The following is a 21,629-nucleotide window of genomic DNA, read 5'->3' as shown; positions in this document are numbered from 1 at the left end:
GGCCTTTATATTCCAAAATGGGTAAGAGAATTCTATAGTGCATACAATGCACTAATACCCCAGCAAAAGCAACTAGCAACAACCTTCAAAGAAGTTGACTATGTGGTTGTTAGAGATAGAAGGGTGAAGTGTGATAGCGAGGAAATCAACGCTGCGTCCACAAACATTGGGGATCATTGTCAGTACTTGATTAGAACAAAGTAGCAAGATGATATGAAAAAGTGGTTAGCCCCACTAATTGCAGATGAGACTCCCAAGTGGTTGGCAGAAGGAGTTTCGATTGAAAAGAAAGAACTAACCATAGTAGCAATGTTCTGGTTCAGTTTTATCAGCAGCGCAATTATGCCATCCCAGAATGAATCAATCCTTCGCCTCGCCAAGGCGGCTTGCCTGGGTTGCATAATATAAGAAACTCAGATAAATTTAGGTACAATCATCCTTTCAAAATTTACTCATGCGTGCAAGGCAGAGCCGAACCTCACTTTCATTCCAAGTCTTGATCACATAATTACGCAAAAAAGCTTTAGTGCCTTGTGATACCCACATCCTCTACTGATATTTGGAAGATCGAAGACGAGTACCTTAAGGATCAAGCAAAAAGGAAGAAGACAGTAGCGATGGAGTTAGTCAACACAGAATCATCGCCTGCAAAGACATCTCTGCCTGCTCCGGCCCCTGGGCCTTCAAGTATATCCATTGCCACTGTTACTCCCGCTGATACTCCAAGTTCTTCTATTGCTGCACAATCGTCAAGACCCACTACAGTTGCTGCTGTTTCCCGGCTTCCACTCACCCGGGCGTCCCTACTCTGGATGGGACCGCTGGCTCTTTCTGCTATTCATCGAGCGGCTAACCTAGAGGCCTCTGTTCCAGACATGATCCGGATTGCCTTAACTGATGCTATGACACCTCTGAGCACTACCATTGATGTCCTAGCAGCCAGAATAGTGGTGTGTGAGCAAAACCAAGGGTCCACAGAGGAGGTGATGGCATTAAAATCTGCCATTGCTGAACTAAGAAAAGATGTAGACCAACTAAAGGCCACTGATATGTCCATGGTCATTGGAACAGTAGAGATACCAAACATGCCTGAATTTCCTCAGAAGATTAATGGACATGAGGGTAGACCGAAACAGGTAGACGACCATGAGTCAGAAGCAAAGACTAATGAAGTGACGCATGAAGAGACTGAGGGAGCTGCAAATGAAGACTCGACTGAGACAGACGAAATAATGATAGATGCTGTTGTGCAAGCTTCTTCGGAAAAATCTCTTGCTGCTAGATCTGGTGGAGCTGGTCCTTCTGGTGGTCATTCTGAGTACTAATTCCCAGACATATGAAGCGACCCATTAGCCAGGATCCCCTATTTACCTTCTTCTCTAGCCATGGCTATCTTCAAAATCTTGGTTAATTTTATTTGCATTTGAGGACAAATGATTTTTATTTGTAGTGGGGTGAGGTTCACCTTTTGTGTGCTATTTGTGATTCATGTTTTGTATATATTTGGGTTGTTTTGTTTAAAATTGTGTTTACACTGCTTTCATGAATGTTTGAGCTTATGGCTCCTTTTATTTTAAATTGCAAAACGATTTTGACCCTTCCAAAAAATTATTATTATTTTTTGAAGCCACCACTTGTGTTGAAAGTGGTTGTTCTCGTACAAATTTAAGTCTCAGTTTCGATCAATACCAATGACTTGAATAGTGCTCTCAATTGAACGAACATGAATGTACGGCTACGATGATGCCAAATAAAGTTGCATAAACAATATGTGAACTCTATGCATCTTTTTATGATTAGCCATTTATCGAATTGATTCTCTTGTAATGACCATTGCACACTAGCGAAAGTGTGTAGTCTTGTTTGCTTTAAGTGTCAATGCCTTGTGTGATTAGCTTGCTATGAACCATGCATGAATAAACCTAGAATTTGCCTTGTTAGTCTGATTAATTTAGAAAGGTGTCCTCTTGAAATGATCTTAGGTAACTTTAAAGAGTGTGAGCCAAATTTGACATATACCTCTTTTATGGCCTACCCGTGAGCGTGTGAAACTCTTTTGAACACCCTTTGAGCCTTACCTTTATTTGGAAGAACATTGATGAACCTTAGACCTTACTTGACCCACTACCTATATTCCTCTTGATTTGTGGTTTAGCGAATTGCCAACTTAGGCCAACAACCTAAGTTGGGGGTGTGGTGAAAAAGGAAAAGGAGAAGTAAAGAAGTGCAAGAAAAGTCCCCTTTAACCCATGGTGTTGCAGAACGATGGAAAAAAAATTATGGAATAAAGTACAAAAGAAATTGGGTTTCCAAGCAATCCATGGAGGTGAATAAAATGATGACATAGAAGCACTAGAAAAAGAATTAATAAAGTAAAAGAAGAGAACGCTTTGAGAGTACCACATCTCACGAGAAAGAAGTCATTGAGCCTAAATGACCATACCTTTGCACTCATCCTCATTACAAGCCTTAAAAATACGTTTTCGATATTGAGTAAGCCGAATCGAAAGTCGATTGGAAAATAAGGTTGCTATGGGTGAAAACATGCATTGTGTTCCTCGTTTTAGAGTGTGAGCGTTGCATCTGATTCCTGGTCTTGAAATGATTAACCTCTGTGTGTAAATATGGAATCATCTTTTATGTGCTGGTATTGAAATATTTTTTGTTGAGCTTGAACTTGCAAAAGTAGCAAGTATTGCGAGCATGAGAATCTTTGGTAATGGTGTGTCACAACTTGAATCTTTGAGTACACAATTGATCCTTGCATAAGTAAATTGAGTCTTGTTGTGTGCATTCATGATTGAGTCTTGTGTAGCACTATTTGAGACCCCCTTTTTGAACGGCTGAACTTAAGTTTGCTTGAGAAAAAGCAAAAGTTTAAGTTGGGGGTGTTGATGAGTCCACAAATTGGACTCATTTAGGGCTTTATTTTGATAGAAATAGTGTCCTCAAATGCTTATTTTGTCTCAATATCTGATGAAAACTCTCAAGTTTCAAGTATTTGAAGTTTTGGTGGAAGCATGGACACTTAAGCGCAAAAAGGAACAAAAAGGCTGAAGCATGCGCATCGCCAAGCACACTTGGCGACTCGCCGAAAGGACGCACTCTACCCTTTGTTCTAGTACGCGAAGCCCTGAAGAAGAAGGATAAAAAAGGCGATGAAAGGAGCAGTTGGTGCTTTGCCGAATAGTTCCTCGAAGGAGTACTATACCGCCCAATGACACAAAGCACGACGACGCTGAAGGCTAGTGAAAGACGGCGACGAACTACACCAAAAGAGGAATTGCCGAGTTAATCGGTGATTCCGACTAACCTTGCCAAAAGATTCGCCAGCACTATTTTCTGAAGTCTATAAATATTAAACTTGTTATTAATTTTTAAGGAGTCGAACATTAATTTTAATTCCCAGAATAGAATAGTACCTTTGGGATATTTTCTCTCAAGTTTGGAGAGGGTTTTGGGAGACTTGAAGAAAGAAGGATTTCATCTTCCCCAAGTTGGAAGTGGGTCTTCTCCATTCGTCTTCCTTCGCTTAAATCATGGTTTAATTTTTTATACACATTTGATTCTAGTATCATTTTAGGCGTATTTTGTTATTTCTTGCTATTTTTGTTGTTTTTACTACTTGTGACAAAACCCCCAAATCGATATTTGACACTTTTGTGTCACCCCCTTTTGATTTATTATGTTTTTAATCATTAATATCTTTAGCTACTACTAGTTAGAACTAAATTTTATTTTTCTATCAATTCTCAAAACCACTCCCTTGGGACACGACCCCAACCTTTAGTTGAGTTACTATATTGTCTACGATCGTAGACACTCATACCGTAGATTAGTGTCATTGATCACGATAAGCATCAACTACTCGGGAGACCCTGGCAACACAACCATGCGTCCACACATGATGGAAGGCACAACACATACACCGTCATGTCAGTGGGTCATAAATATGTCCTTAAGCCAATGTCACCATCCCAGGTCATAGAGATGTATCAAAAAATGGATGAGTTGAGGGATAAAAGGAGGAAAGAGGAAGGACATGTGGAGGCTGAGGCCTAAGGAGAAGGAGAAATGAGGGGGTTGAAAGGAAAGGCCAAGTTGTTGTTGGCTGAGCATAAAGAGATAAGGAAGGAAGTGGAGTCAAAAGTTAATTGATCCTTAAGGATCATGAGTTGCAAGCTAACCCATCTCACTCTTCCCCTCCCCATTCTATTTCTTTCCTTTTGCAAGATCCTCGTGAAGCCCTTTAAATGGATACACTTGTGGGCTGTCCAAACATTCCTAAGGGAGTGTCAGTTGAGGGTAAGGAAGAGCTTTCTTGCGGGCATCAAGGTACAATAGCTAAACTTAGCACTTTTACCATTGCAAATGAACAAAGTGTGAATGGTAGCTTGCCTTTATGTGAGCCTATTGATTCTTTACCATGTGTTGATAATGTGCTTGTTGAGAGTGTGGATACACTAGTTGATCCTATTGATGACCGAATTTATTCTTCTAGTAAGATCGATTTGTGTTCACCTAGTGTTGACACCTGTGTTTTGAATGATAGTTCACTATCTTGTGATAATTGTATTGATCAACCTGCTTGTGAGTGTAGTGTACTGGTTGAGGGTTCTTGTAATGTGATTAAGAAACTTCAATTTGGTGATACTAATGAAAATGTTGATCATTTGAATAAGAGTGACTCTTTGAGCATATCTTTTGTAGCAGATCCAATTGCTTGCTTTGCTCATAGAGATCATGTGCTTGAAAATGCTTCGAAAACTGATATATGTCTTTTTGAGGGTGAACTTGCTTGTCTCAATTCTTCCCCAGTGGTTGATCAACCCCTCTTCAAGTACAATATCATATTCGAAGATGATGAAATCACTCCTAGTGATGTACCTAGTGGTGTGAATCTTGAGAGTAGTGTAGTTCTTAATAACTATACTATCTATAGCAACCCATTATGGTGTGAAGCTTTCCCTCCCAAAGATGGAAATCTCTTCTTGGAAGATGAGAGTACTTTTCTAGGGAAGGAATGTGATGCGGAGGAAGGTGGTGTTTGTTTCTCCATTACCTCTTCTTCTAGGTGTGTTTCAATTGTCAATGGTATGACTCATGAGTTTGAATCTATTAGAAGTCATACCCATGAAGACACCCTAGAGGAAATAGATTTAAGAGACACCTTTCTCTATTACTTGTTTACATATGATGATACTCATGCTGTTGAGTGGAGTGTGTTGTTGGGCGGAACGAGTGCCCACCTGATAAATGGAGAAGCACTTGATCCAGTTTGTGGACCTTCTATCCTTTTGATCCCGGTGGATGTTTGAGGATATTTGAACTGGTGGGAGTTTCATCTTTAAGGTGGTATTACCATGATGATGAAAATAATAACTATTGTCCTTGTCCTCCATCTGTGGGCTTCATAGCCATGACAATAGAGGATGTTTGGTTGTTCCTTGAGTTTGAGTCTCCTCGATTAATTGTTTTAAGTGTTAACCTTTGTACTACCCATCAGGCTAAGAGGATAAGCTCCTTGCTTGTTATCTTTATGGGTTTACAAGGTTTGGATTTGAGGACTCAATTTTATCTACTTGACATAAGGGAGGCCTTGTGCTTGTTTGAATGTGGAACCAATGAGAACTCACATATGAAGTTGTTTAAGTGTATTCGTTCCTTTGTTCTACCCCTTTGTCAAAGTCTATTAGGTAGCCAAGTATCTATTACTTTGATGGGTTACAAACCCTTTGTTGATATTTGTGATGCTTGGTTATATGTTAAATTTGTGCATCCTTGGCATGGTTATGAATTTGTTATCGCTAACGCTAACCCTCATGCCATGAGGATCTTGTTCTTGTTTGCTTCCCCTATGGTTTTGCAAGGTATGGATTCGAGGACGAATCCTTTTCAAGAAGGGAAGAATGATGCAATCCAGATTGCCTCAAGGCTATCCATTCATGAACTTCAATGCTTTGATGGAGTATTCACAAGGATGGAGGCTGTTTGGCATATATGGATGATGAGAACGGGGTTCCATGCCTTGCATGGGCAAAACCATGCTTGGGTGATAGCTTGGAGCATGGGAAGCCTAATGAAGCAAGGAGGAGCAAATGAATATGTTGCTCCATTCGGCGAGCTGACCTCCACTTCGGCGACTCGCCAAGCTACCTTGGTAAGGGTTCTAACATCACCTAGGGTCCCAAGAAGCTACAACTGGAAGTTCATCACTCGGCGAGCTGAAGAGTAATTGGTGCATCGCCCAATGACTTGGGCGATGACCACCAGATCGTCTAATGTCCAAACAGGCATCAACAGCAAGGTCCATAGCCAAGTGGACAGGAGGCCCATCGCCGCATCGCCCAATGGATCCCAAGACCACCGAAAGTTACAGCAAGCCTTCAAGGGAGAAGCCAAGGAGCAGGGTTCTCGACGAACCCATTGGGCGCATCGCCAAGCCATTTGGCGAGCCTGACTTGGCTCGCCCATTGGCCCATTTCGGGTCATTTTTGGGCCCATCTATGTAATAATGCCTAAAACTATAAATAGGCCTTTAGTGGTTCATTTTTGAGGAGACTGATTTTGAATATTATGGTTGTAAACCTAAACTCCTTGTGTGAGTGTTTGAAAGCTTGGTAAAGCTTTTGTTGGAACTTGTTTAGAAACAGGGGTTGCTTGGGATATCGATTCCCTTAATGTCTTCGTAATAGTTAGGTGCTTCTTGTTGGATTAACGAAGTGAGGTCTTTGGGTTTAATATACCCAATAGGTTTCTCTCTTTGTTTCTTCTTGTTGTGTCTATCTATTTATCCGGATTAGGTACTTGTTAGAATATAAATTGGAGGTTATTGGATTTAACACATCCTTTAGTTGCCAATTGTTTCTTATCTTGTGTCTCTTCTTCTATCTTTCTTGTTTTCCGCTGTTTATTATGATTCTTCTTGTGAGAATCGTATCACTGTTGGTAAATTTGCCAACAAAGAATCCTGCTTTGTTGGTGAAGTTGGGCTAACTAATTTATTTTTTGTTGGTAAAATACCAATATGATAGGTAATTGTTGCTACATTTTCCCAAAGATTCTTGTTCCGTTCTTATAAACTTTTTCAATAATTATTTTTTTAATAAATTGCCAACAAGGATATTTGTGTCGTTAGCAAAATTTTCCAAAGAATCTTGTATTCGTTGTGATAAAAAAAGATGCAAAATAAGAGATACACTTTTGAAAGAATTTCTCTTTCGCCTTGTTAATTAATATTCACATTAGCGCCTCCATGAAGTTGAACCAACATCCATGAAGTTTCACGGACACATAGATGGTCCGTGAAGCTTCACACGGGCTGTGAATAAGTCATCCGTGAAAGGGACCTATCAATTTTTAAGTCCTTTATCAACTTCAAACGATGATATCACTCAGAACAAAATGAACTAGGTGTCCCATGACATATCAAATTAAAGGTCTTTGAGTCCTCTTTTCAACGCCACCAAGTTTTCCTCATTTCAAGTTTGGAGTTAAAAATTATGCCCGTTTTAGTGAAGCAATGTCGGGCAGGTAAAACTTGACGACCGACTAGATGGCCTGTGAACAGTTTCACGAGCCGTGAAGCTTCATACCGTTCGTGAAACCTCCCGTTTAAGGCATTTTTCAGTTTTAAGGGCTGGGGTCATTTTGTTCTTTCCCCTATGCGTTTAGTACTTAAACAATGTTATTTTAACCCCTATTCTAAGCCTAAACCACAATGTTTTACACCTTATTAAGGGCTTAGAAAGTGTAAGGCAATTATTTTTACGTTCATCAACACTTTAGGACATTAGAGCAAGGTTCCAAAAGGAAAAAATCTAGCTAGGGTTCAAGCGTTCTTCGAGTTTCATCGATTTCGCCAAAGAACTTCGTTCTTCCAGGTATGTAAGGCTATCGTAGTGTTGGACTAGTTCATCCTCACCCCTAACATCTACTTTCAAATCAGTAAAATAGTAACCTAGGGTTCTATCCTTAGATTTGAGTATTCTTCAGATGAATTGATGTTGAGTTCCGAGTTCTTGAGTTCCTGATTTTTGAATTTGTATTCCTAATTATTGAATTGTCGTATATTGTGTATTGAGATTACTGGAGTTTATTGTTCATATCCTTTTTTCAGCATGAACCCTATACTAGAGTATTCATTGAGTTCTTACTGGTATTCTCTTAAACAAAACATAATTGTTTTAAACTGAGTTTTTGTGACAGTAAAGGGAAATTTGAGAAAGAGTGTTAACCAAGATTTGAGCAAGAGTATAAAGGAACTAAGTATTCCCAAATGTATCACTTTTTTAAATTGAGAAAACATAAACTTTATTTCTATAACACCTTTGTAATGACCCAAGAGCACCCCCCTAGTCGTTACCGGCGTATTCGACCTCAAAGAGGTCTTATACAAGCCCTTAGCATTCGTCATAGCATGTATCAAAGAATAAAATCATGGAAAATTTAAAACTTTTACTTAGAAAGTTCAACTTCACATCATATATGAAAACCAAAATCTAACTTCGTCACAATGTACCATCTAGACATAGAACTATCGAGAATGAGACTTAGCCCTTACATCAATAAGAATTCTTAAAATAGGAAAGTACAACAATGTCTTTCAACATAAGCAAAAAAATAAACATAGAAGCTAAGGGTCTTGACCTCGGACTTAAGGACTCACCAACTTGGGGAAGCAACTCCAAGTGTCTTGAGAAGTAAGCTTGAATCCTCAACGGCCCGAACCTAAATGTTTGGGGAAAAGGGAGAAAATATGGGTTAGTACAACACGTGTACTAAGTATGACTACTATGCATAAAAACCATTGAAATATGCATAAAAGGACATTTAGTCAAAACATGCTTTTACCAAGTAAATCCAATATGCACACTAAGTAAGCATCACAATCCAAACCAACATAATATCATCCCAACATGTAGATAACCCAAACAATACTAGTGCAATGCAAAGAATAAAAACCCCATAACCCTATTCAAAGCTAAGTATCACATTAAGCAACCTACTTCATGCATACATTCATATGATCATATTTCATCATAACTTACCATATTCATAATGATCATACATAACATAGCTTCATCATACATAAGTCATAATCATCATAATCATAAGAGAACACTACTACAACCATCTCTTAGGATCCCACATGTGCAATGTGCAAAAGAAGTCCCATACCCTCCCTTATACTATGTAGAAACCCTTAAGAAAGCCCTAGTAAGAGTTCACACCTTTCATACCTTCATTTACTTTTACATTAGGGATATTGCTTCTAGAAATCCTATCTTACTAAACGTGGGGGTTTCCATCTCATGAGACAACACAAATCGTGGGTAATCTGGACTTGCTAAACATGAGGAAACCCATGTGGGTAGCCGGACTTACTAAACGTGAGATCACCATCTCATTTACATGCCCTTTCGGTGCTAAGCATATAACTCCCTTTTGTAATCATCATTAGTTATCACATAAGTTCACATTTGCCTTTACTAGACTCTTATGTAGAGATCTTACCATAGTAGCTCATATGTGTTAATAAGTGAGTAACAATCCTTTCACTTTAGAAACACTTAGCAAGTGAGTAAACCTTTCACTTTACATTACATTATAATCATGAGAACTACCTTTCAATCATATAGCAATCATACCATAATATACATACATACTTCATAGCTAATTCAAGTGTAGAGGGTTAAGGATGAGAAAACTACGTCATCAACACCACACCAACACATTAGGTATAACATCATTACAATCTAAGCAATTCACCTTTCATACTTGAGTTCAAAGAAGAACCAACCTTCATACCTTCTTGACCTTCATGGGACATCCTGATAGCATCCAAGGAAGATCTACTCCATTGAAGGACAATGATGAAGCTTTAGAAACTCAAGGAGGCCTATAACAAGATCTCAATCCAAGGAGTTCAATGATAAGCTCAACAGGCTTCAATCGCTGATCCAAAGGTGTCTTATTGGGGAAGAAGAGCTCAAGCCCAAGGGAGAGGAATTGTCCAAATGCTACAATTATTTGGTGGCCTAAATTCAAGCCCAAGATGAGGAATTTTAAGGTCCAATTTCGTGCAAATAAGGTCAAGAAGAGTCCAAGAATCAGCCATAACAAGAGTTGCTTTCTGCCCAAGTTTTGAGAGAAGACTAGTCAAACTTTCCAAGATTGTCAAGATTCTTTTCCTAGTTGGGATTTACCTTATTTATTTATTTATATATAAGTTATTAATATTTTCCTTAGTCTATTTATGGTCTCCTAAGTACCATTTAATTCTTTCCTAGAAGTACTAAATTTGTTCCTAGTTAGGTTACTTTATTTCCTTTCTAAAGTAGGATTCCTTGTAATTGTCTTTCTAGGGTTTGGCTGACCTTTTAGCTTCTTAGAAGGGCTCTTGGACATTTTTTTCCCGTTCTCCTATATATAGGAGTCCTTTTCATTCATTAAAGAGAATTTAGATTGATATTAATAATATTTGATAGAGTTCTTCGAACCTTTGTGACTTGTTCTTTGAAAATTTAGCTTTAAACCTTTACTAGTTTCATAGTTTAAAGTATAAAGTAACTTGTTCTTGTGATATCTTTGGTTTCTTTTTGGTATTCTTTAGAAGGTGATTAGTTTCTACATACTAATTATTGTCTTTAGTTACTCATAAAGCGGTCAAGATCCGAATCTATCGTTTTGATTCATTTTCTCAAGTAAAGGCGTTAGATTTCTTCCATAAATCTATACGTTGTTACTTGGATCTTTTCAAGGCCTTAGAACATCTAATCCTTGGAAATTCGTGGATCTTTCCTTCGAATTTCCCATATCTTTAGTTAGTTTTTTTGTTTCTTTTCTTTGTGCTTCCGCATTCTAATATTCAATTCTCTATTTGTGATCTCCCTTAACCTTGTTGTTATCAAGTGGTGTCAGAGAGGTTCTATCAAGATTCCGTTCTTGATAAATCTTGGGATTTCTGAGCAAAAAAAAAAAACTGTAGCGTGAAGTAGCGTCGTGAATTTTTTTTTTTTACATTAGCGTGAACAGAAAAAAATAATTATAACTTGCTCTCTAAGAAATTTGATTACTTGTCCTCCAAGAAATTTGATTACTTGATACCCAAGAAAGCTTATTACTTCTATTCAAGAAATCTTATTACTTGCTCCCCAAGTTTTGCATTAATTTGTTTCCAAGCAACAAGGTAGCAAGAAGAGGGGATTCTAGATCTTTAAGAATAAGAGGAATTTTTTTTTCTTGTTCTTATAATTCTAAAATAAGTTCCTTTTTATTCGTGTTTTGTTTCAACAAAATCCTACTTGTTCTAGGACTAGTTCCTTACTTTCTTTTTGTACCCCAAGATTCCATACTTTATTACTACGAACTTGATACACGTTTTGGTTTAATTATAAATCTACAAAGTATTCTCGTTCAAAGGTTATTTTGAGTGGAAAAAGGCAAGTGTGGGTGAGTTTAAAAGAGGGTAAAAGCCATATTAAAAGTGTGATACTAGATCAATATTCTTTTTTTTTAGATGTCTAATTCAGGTGGTGATGAGGAAAGGGCTCGTTTAGAAGCCGAGGTCAAAGGAAGGAACGACTTCACCCTTCAAGCTATGCACCAACAATTTGAGAGATGGACCCTTCAATTTCAAGAGATGAGGGATATGATTATCGAGCAGAATGACACCATAGCTGCAATTTGGAGGGAGAATAATGTTGTACCCCCAAATAATGTTAGACCCCAAGTTAGAAGGAATGTACCCCATATCCCTTTTGTAAATCCTGAATATGATAATGATGATTTTGATGTTGAATTTAATCTAGAAAGAACAGATAGGAAGGTACAAAGAGGTAGAGTACAAGATGATAATATAAATAATATAAAGATGAAGATGCCATCTTTCAAGGGGACAAGGGATCCAGACTTGTACCTTGATTGGGAGAGACGAGTTGAAGCCATCTTTGATTGCCATAACAACTCTGAGGGTAAGAAAGTTAAACTTGCTGTTGTTGAGTTTTCTGATTATGCTGCTTCTTGGTGGAAAAAGCTTGCTAGGGACAGATTGCAAGAGGAGCTACCACATATTGCTACGTGGGCAGAGATGAAGAGGGTAATGAGGAAGCGATTTATTCCATCATACTTCCAAAGAGATCTACAGTCTCGCCTTCAACACTTGAAGCAAGGCTCCATGTCGGTGGATGAGTACTTCAAAAGCATGGATATGGCTATGATCCAAGCTAACTGCATGGAGGAAGAAGAGACTACAATAGCTAGATTTTTAAATGGTTTACATACATAAATAGCTAATATAGTAGAGATACAACAATATGTAACTTTAGATGAGTTAGTTGATTTGTCTGTAAAATTTGAAAAACAAATTGAGAAAAAACAGCAAAATAACTCATGGAGAAGTCGACCAAACACTATCTCTAAGAAGCCATGGTCAACTCAAGAGGGGAAAGCTCCTTCCAAACCTCAAGATGATAGAGGTAAAGGTAAAGTTGAGGAGGGAGGTAAAACCTTTAATCCTAAATTTTCTAAACCTTCAAGTTCTATTCAATGTCACAAATGTCATGGAAGGGGGCATATGATGCATGAATGTCCAAGTAGAAGAAACATCCTACTTAGAGAGAATGGAGAATATGAGAGTGAAAAAAGTGAGGGGGAAGAAGAAGAGGGAGAAGGTGTAAGTGAGGAAGATGATTTGGAACTGCCTAATGATGGTATAATTGGGGTGGTTAGGAGAATTATGACTATCAATTTGGGTAGTGTTGATGAAGGGCAGAGAGAGAATTTGTTTCATACTAGGTGTGAGATAAAATGGAAGACTTATTCTATGATTATTGATGGGGGAAGTTGTGCAAATGTGGTGAGTTCATACTTGGTGGATAAACTAGGAATTGCATGCATGAAGCACTCTACCCCATATAGGCTCCAGTGGTTGAATGATTGTGGAGAAGTAAAAGTAAACAAACAATGCATGATTTCATTCAATGTTGGTAGGTATGAAGATGAAATTCTTTGTGATGTAGTTCCAATGCAAGCATGTCATGTTTTACTTGGCCGACCTTGGCAGTATGATAGGGATACTACTCATCATGGGATAAAGAATAGGTATAGTCTTATGCATAATGGTAAGAAGTATACTCTTGCACCATTATCTCCTTCTCAAGTGTTTGAAGATAAAAAACTATTGAGGGAAACAATGGGAAAACAAAAGGGAGAGGTGAAAAGTGAGCTTGAGGGAAAAGAAAAAGGCCAAGAGATAGAAAAAAAGAGAGATGGCCGAGAGAAAGAGAGAGAGGGCAGTGATCTAAGTAAAGCGGTAAAAGAGGGTGTGAGTAAAAAAATAAAATGTTTTGGTGTGAGGAAAGAGGTTAAGGAAAAGAAAAATGAGAGCCTTTATATAAAAGCCAAAGAGTGTTTGAATGCTAGGAAGAGGGGCTGCCCATAATACTACTTACTTACAAAGAAGTATTGATTAATTTTGAACAACTAACTCTTTCTTTGCCAAATAGTGTTTCTTCTCTTTTGCAGAATTTTGAAGATGTTTTTCCTGATGACACTCCAAAGGGATTGCCACCTTTGAGAGGGATTGAGCACCAAATAGACTTTGTACCTGGGTCTCAACTTCCTAATAGGCCTGCCTATGGAGCAATCCTGAAGATACTAAAGAATTACAAAGACAAGTTGAAGAATTGCTTGAAAAGGGATTTGTTCGAGAGTGTATGAGCCCATGCTCTGTTCCAGTCCTATTGGTCCCCAAAAAGGATGGAACATGGAGGATGTGTGTAGATTGTCGGGCCATCAACAAGATAACGGTAAAGTATCGCCATCAATCCCTCGTCTTGATGACATGTTGGACCAACTGTATGGTTCCAAAATCTTTTCTAAAATTGATCTAAAGAGTGGTTACCATCAGATTCGTATGAATCCTGGATATGAATGGAAAACTGCTTTTAATACTAAATATGGACTTTATGAGTGGTTAGTTATGCCCTTTGGCTTGACTAATGCACCAAGCACTTTTATGAGACTAATGAATCATATTTTTAAAGATTTCCATGGAAAATTTATTGTGGTGTATTTTGATGACTTCTTGATCTTTTCTCAAAATCTAGATGAACACCTAGAGCACTTAAAACAAGTTTTTGAGGTTCTTAGAAATCAGCGCTTATTTGCTAATCTCAAAAAGTGTACTTTCTGTGTGGATCGTGTGGTTTTCTTAGATTTTTTGGTCAGTTCTAAGGGAGTTGAAGTAAATGATGAGAAAATCAAGGCAATAAAAGAATGGTCTAAACCTAATAGTGTAACTAAAGTTAGGAGTTTTCATGGACTTACTAGTTTTTATAGGAGGTTTGTGCGAGACTTTAGCACCATTGCTGCTCCTTTAACTGAAGTTATTAAAAAAGATAAGGTTTTTACATGGGGAAAGGAACAAGAGGATGCTATTAACTTGCTGAAGGATAAATTGTGTTCTGCTCCTCTTTTGCAATTGCCTGGTTTTTCTAAGTCTTTTGAAGTTGAGTGTGATGCCTCTGGTAAGGGCATAGGTGCAGGTTTGATGCAAGACTCCAAGCCAATTGCCTACTTTAGTGAAAAGCTAAGTGGAGCAACATTGAACTACTCAACTTATGATAAGGAGCTATATGCCTTGGTAAGGGCGTTAGCTACATAGCAGCACTACTTGTGGCCTCGAGAATTCGTGGTCAAGACTGATTATGAGTCATTAAAATACTTGAAGAGCCAAAGTAAACTTAGTCGTAGGCATGCTAAATGGGTAGAGTTTATTGAAACTTTTCCTTATGTAATTGCTTACAAACAAGGAAAGGAGAATGTGGTTGCTGATGCACTCTCAAGAAGGTATGTTTTGATCTCTACTCTTACTTCAAAGTTGTTGGGTTTTGACCAAATCAAGTTCCTCTATACTAATGATTCTGATTTTGGTGAGATTTTTGCTGAATGTAAGTTAGGTCCTTTAGAGAAATTTAATCTTCAAGATGAATTTCTATTCAAGGAAAATATATTATGTGTTCCTAACTGCTCGTTGCCTGAACTATTTGTTAGGGAAGCACATTGTGGAGGGCTAATGGGACATTTTGGTATACCCAAAACACTAGAAATACTTTCTGAACATTTTTATTGGCCTAGCATGAGAAAGGATTGTGAAAAAGTGTGTTCTTATTGTCTTGAATGTAAATAGGCTAAGTCTAGAACATTGCCGCATGGTCTTTATACTCTTTTACCTGTTTCTAATTCCCCTTGGATTGATATTTCTATGGATTTCATATTGGGGCTGCCAAGGACTAAGTATGGTAAGGATAGTATATTTGTGGTAGTAGATAGATTTTCTAAAATGGCTCGTTTTATCCCATGTAAAAAGACTAATGATGCATCTCATGTGGTTGACTTGTTTGTAAAGGAAGTGGTTAAATTGCATGGAATACCTAGAACTATTGTTAGTGATAGAGATGCCAAGTTCTTAAGTCACTTTTGGAGAATTCTTTGGGGAAAGTTGGGAACTAAATTGCTATTTTCTACATCTTTACAGCCACAAACGGACGGGCATACGGAAGTGGTTAATAGAACTTTAGGGAACATGTTGAGGGCTGTTTTGAAAGGAAAATTGACTTCTTGGGAAGATTACTTACCTATTGTAGAATTTGCTTATAATAGAACATTCCATTCATCTATTGGTAAGACTCCTGTTGAAGTTGTAAATGGATTCAACCCCTTTACCCCCCTTGATTTATTGCCTTTGCCTACTAATGATTTTGCTAATCTTGATGGTAAGAAGAAGGCTGATATGATGAAGAAAATTCATGAACAAACAAGGCTTGCAATTGAAAAGAAGAATAAAGAAGTTGCATTGCGAAGGAATAAGGGCAGAAAATATGTTGTTTTTAAAACCTGGTGACTTGGTTTGGGTGCATATGAGAAAGGAAAGATTTCCTTCCAAAAGAAATGCGAAACTAGATCCTAGAGGAAGTGGCCATACAAAGTCCTTGAAACGATTGGAGACAATGCTTATAAACTTGATCTTCCTGGTGAGTTCCAAGTTAGTGCTACTTTTAATGTTTCTGATCTTTCCCATTTTGATACAGATTTGAATTCGAGGGCGAATTCTCTTCAAGAAGAGGGAAATGATAGCATCCAAGCAAGCTCTACTCCATTGAAAGACAAGGATGAAGCTTTAGAAACTCCAAGGAAGCCCATAACAAGATCTCAAACTAAGGAGTTCAATGATAAGCTCAATGGGCTTCAATCGCTGATCCAAATGTGTCTTATTGGGGAAGAAGAGCTCAAGCCCAAGGGAGATGAATTGTCCAAATGCTACAATTATTTGGTGGTCCAAATTCAAGCCCAAGATGAGGAATTTTAAGGTCCAATTTCATGCAAATAAGGTCAAGAAGAGTCCAAGAATCAGCCACAACAAGAGTTGCTTTCTGCCCAAGTTTTGAGAGAAGACTAGTCAAACTTTCCAAGATTGTCAAGATTCTTTTCCTAGTTGGGATTTACCTTATTTATTTATTTATATATAGGTTATTAATATTTTCCTTAGTCTATTTATGGTCTCCTAAGTACCATTTAATGCTTTCCTAGAAGTACTAAATTTATTCCTAGTTAGGTTACTTTATTTCCTTTCTAGAGTAGGATTCCTTGTAATTGTCTTTCTAGGGTTTGGCTGATCTTTTTGCTTCTTATAAGGGGTCTTGGACGTTTTTCCCCTATCTCCTATATATAGGAGTCCTTTTCATTCATTAAAGAGAATTTAGATTGATATTAATAATATTTGAGAGAGTTCTTCGAACCTTTGTGACCTGTTATTTGAGAATTTATCTTTAAACCTTTACTAGTTTCATAGTTTAAGGTATAAAGTAACTTCTTCTTGTGATATCTTTGGTTTCTTTTTGGTATGCTTTAGAAGGTGATTAGTTTCTACATACTAATTATTGTCTTTAGTTACTCATAAAGCGGTCAAGATCCGAATCTATTGTTTTTATTTGTTTTCTCAAGTAAAGGCGTTAGATTTCTTCCATAAATCTATACGTTGTTACTTGGATCTTTTCAAGGCCTTAGAACATCTAATCCTTGGAAATTCGTGAATTTTTCCTTCGAATTTGCCATATCTTTAGTTACTTTTTTTGTTTCTTTTCTTTGTGCTTCTGCATTCTAATATTCAATTCTCTATTTGTGATCTCCTTTAACCTTGTTGTTATCAGATATGGGGATTGCTACTAGAAACCCAGACTTGCTAAACGTAAAAGGTTTCCATCCCATGAGACAACATACATTGGGAAGCCGGACTTGCTAAATGTAAAAGCTTCCATCTCATTATTCATATCTGCTCGGTGCTAAGCATAATTCCCTTTTAAAAGTCACATTAAGTCTTTACTTAAGTTTAGGTTCATGGAAGAATGCACTAGGCACTCAAACCAACATACATCATAATACCTCATAAATTCATTAGTTGAGAATGTCCTTTCAACCTTAGAATCATCAATATTTGAGTAAACATTTCACATTGTATTCATAGTGTGTTCATGAGAATGACCTTTCAATCAACACAACAAGACTATCATAGTCATAACATATCATACATGATCATATCACATCGTACCTAGTCATATCATATCGTACATAATCATATCATATCGTACATAGTCATATGTAGGGGTATAGGAAAGACAGATCTTGCATCAATACCACAATATGCACAATAAATAAACACCTCCACCCTTCAAGTGGATCAACATGATCATGTACATTTCATGCACAATAGTATGTAAAGGTGCATATGAGAACTAACCTTTCAATTAAGACCATAGATACATTATGATCATAGACACTTCCTTCTCAAACTGTTCATAAGCATGTACATAATACCACAATCACACATAATTCACATATATTGCATTCAAGGGTCACATTGAGTCAACATATCTAGCATTCAACCTATATAACATAGATACAACCATGACTAAAGTAATCCATTCATTTCATGCATGAACTCATGTGATCATATTATAGGTCGTGTGGGTGAAGTCTTTACACAATAATGCCATACACAACTTCAACATGCATAATATCTTCCTTCTTTAAGCCTAAACATCCTTAACTTGTTCATATTAAATTTTACCTTTAAAGCCCTAGGAGTCATCTTCATATTATGAGCATCACCCTTCAGCAACATCTCACATGGTGATCATGTAATCCTAACTCTCAAGGTAAACTTAACTACATGCTTCATTCTTATTCAATTATAGACATATAGCATCCAGTAAACTAAATCTCAATACTCCTTCAACCATGATCCATCATATAAGACCTAATCAAGTTAGTTCATGTCTACAAGATTCATTCATAATGAATTCATGTGTAGGTGATCTAATCTAAGGCAATTCATCAAGAAGTTCATCAATTTTAGAGGTTCACATCTACCCTCAATTTGCCTTACAAGGCTAAAAATCAAGATCAACCGTAACTTCTTGACTTATCAAATTAGCTAGGGGAATAATGGAGTAAATAGGTGTTTTAAGACTAAAAAATAATTATATATATGATATAAAACATTTAAATACAACCCCACTTAATAAGTACCTAAAACGAAATTACTTAAAAATCCCCAACTTGGGCAGCCCCGTAAGGGACCACTCCCACTTGTACGGGTTGTGAGGGGCACTACGGCCCATGGTCCCTTGACCAGGGTTACTCTCCACCTTGCTAATCCCCTCATGCTAAGGCATCTCCACGACCACTTCTATGGACCGTGGTCAAGACCACTGGCCGTGAAGTGGCTCGTGGACTTGGGGCAGTAACTTGGCCTCAAGGCCTTGCCTCCCACTAAGCTAAGTCATCTTTACGGACACTTCTATGGACTGTGGTCAAGACCACTGGCCGTAATGTGGCTCGTGGACTTGGGGCAGTGCTTGGCCAAGGTTGGACAACCTTGGCCTTTGGCTTAGGCCTTGCCCTCTTGGCTTGGCCCTTGCCCTTGCAACCCTCAACCAAACCCTAAAAGGTCTTCTAAACTACGGGGTGTAGCACGTACCTTGATGTTTAACCACTAAACCCCTTAATTCTTGACATTAAACCACACGTTAGGCTCTTGTTTCACCTATTCATTTTACGGGTCGTTACAAGATTGGAGATGATAAAACCTATTCTTCTTTTGAGGCTCCACATCCCCACTACTATAGGAAACTTGCTTACCTTCTCTTCTTGTAACCTTAGCCTTAGGGAAATCTTTCATCATGTGGCCACTCTCACCACAACTAAAGCAACCTTCTCTATCGGCCAAACACCTACCCTCATGCCTCTTACCACACCTAGCATAAGAAGGCCATAGGGAATCATTACTTATCACTTGTGGCCTAGGGGTAGACACCCTCTCATTCTTATGCTTAGGAGCACTAGCAAAGCCTTGTCCGAAAAAAAATTGTCGATTTCTAGAACGACCATGCCCATCGGACCCATCATGGAAGGACTTATCATTATCCATCCTAGACCTCGTTTTCTCCCTAGATTTTTCCTCTTGAAGTTTATCTTCCTCCATTTGTTGAGCAAACACCATAAGACGTGAGATATCCATATCATCATTGAGCATTGCCGTATGACATCCTTTTGACACTAATTTGGACACTTCTGTCACAAACCTATTCATCATATCCCTTGGTTTTTCTACCAAAGATGAAGCATACTTAGACAAAAGGGTGAATTTCAAAGAGTACTCTTCAACACTCATACTACCTTGCTTAAGGTTGTTGAATTCTCCCAATTTGGCTTCCCTCAACTCCCGGGGAAAGAATCTATCTAGAAATTCCAACTTAAAAGCTTCCCACTCTATAGGACCCGCTTCTACTACATACTATCTTTCCATTGCTCATACAAAATTTGGGAAACATCCTTCAATTGATAGGCGGCTAGTTTCGCTTTCTCTATAGAAGTCACCCCTTTTATTGCTAGAACCTTATAAAGGTCTCTATGAACCCATTTGGATCATCCTCCACTTTGGAGCCAATAAACTCCGGAGGGTTCAAGAACTCCTTTATCCTAGAAGTACACATCCCCCTTATTGGGTTTGCCGGAGCCACCACCTCTATATTAGCTTGCGCCGTCAAGGCTTGAGCCAATAGTTGCATAGAAGCCCTAAACTCCACAAGAGTGGAATTCCCAATTGGACGGTCATTTGGAAATTGAGGAGGAGGAGCTTGATGTGGAACTTCGGGAGGAACCACTTGATCCACATTGTCTTCCTCTTCTCTCCTAGCATTCTCCCTTGTGTTCACCATACCCTGAAAAACAACGGGCACAGATTAGAAGAAAGGCCTACTAAAGCCAAACTTTGTGGCACAACTAAGAGAATGAAAAATTGAGACTTTTCCTAAGTATCCAATAGCCTCCTATTCATAAATGTGGTGCGCTTCACATTTATGAACAATACCCTACTAGACGTGGTTTGAGACAATCCTAGAACCATTCTAAACCTTTTTCTTTGATTACCAAGTTTGTCACGACCCAGGGGTACCCCCTAGACGTAATATGGCATACTTGACCCCGAATGGGTCTCATATAAGCCCTTAGCATTATAACATAGGTAATAAAAATGAAAATACGGAAAAATTTAAAACTTTTACAATCAATGTCATATTTCATAAAAGCAAGTGAAAGTCTTTACTAAAACCTTTGTCTCAAACCATCTATTAAACTCTTGAATAAAAGTCTTTGGGACACATCCCATACAAAGTCTAAAAACATAAATAAATGACATAGAGGAAATAAGGGTTTGTCCTCGAAGCTATGAGGACTCACCAATTCTTCAACTCTTCTAGATCCTTGGAAACCTAGCCTTCAAAGCAACTCAATCTCTGAAACCCTACATGTGATTAGAATGTAGGCACTATGTGTTAGTACAAAATGTACTAAGTATGAAAGTCAGCACAACATCATAAGAGCATCTCAAAATGGTTAGTCAACATAACACATAAGCATAAAAGATAATAACATAGTTTATAACATAATCATCATGGTCATAACATAATCATCATAGTCCTAGTATGATCTCCAACATAAGCATCATATGAACATAAGTCAACATAAGACATAGTTAATGAGCATAGGAGATAAGTCATAATCATAGAAGCATAATTGACTCTTAGTCATCCATACCATAATAGTACCATTCTCAAGTAACCTCTAAAGCATACAAGTGCAAAGCAAGAATAGCATCCCATACTACTACCCAAGAGAAGTATCCCTTTTTGGTCCTCTTAGTCGTAGTATATATACATGGTTAAGTCATAAGCCTTTCTACTTATAAGGGCACCATACTTCTAAGTTACTCCAAAGCATACTTGTGCAAGGAATAAAATGCATCCCATACTACCATTCACACTAAGCATAACCTTGAAATCATCTTAGTCATATTCACCCTACTTTGGTCTTACTTTTGGCTATTTTCATATAGACAAGGGAACTACCACCTTTAGTTAATCATATCTTGGAAGGCAACTATAGCAACAACCCAAGCTAACTCTATACTACGTGTGGGAACCCTTCATACCTAGCCTTAAGTCATACTTGTGCAATGTATGGATAGCATCCCATACTACTACCCACACTAAGTACTCATTTAGACT

Source organism: Solanum verrucosum, unplaced genomic scaffold (assembly GCF_900185275.1).
Source record: "Solanum verrucosum unplaced genomic scaffold, falcon-dt-bn FXZP01001154.1, whole genome shotgun sequence".
Classification (NCBI taxonomy): Eukaryota; Viridiplantae; Streptophyta; class Magnoliopsida; order Solanales; family Solanaceae; genus Solanum; species Solanum verrucosum.
This window is presented reverse-complemented; position numbering follows the sequence as displayed.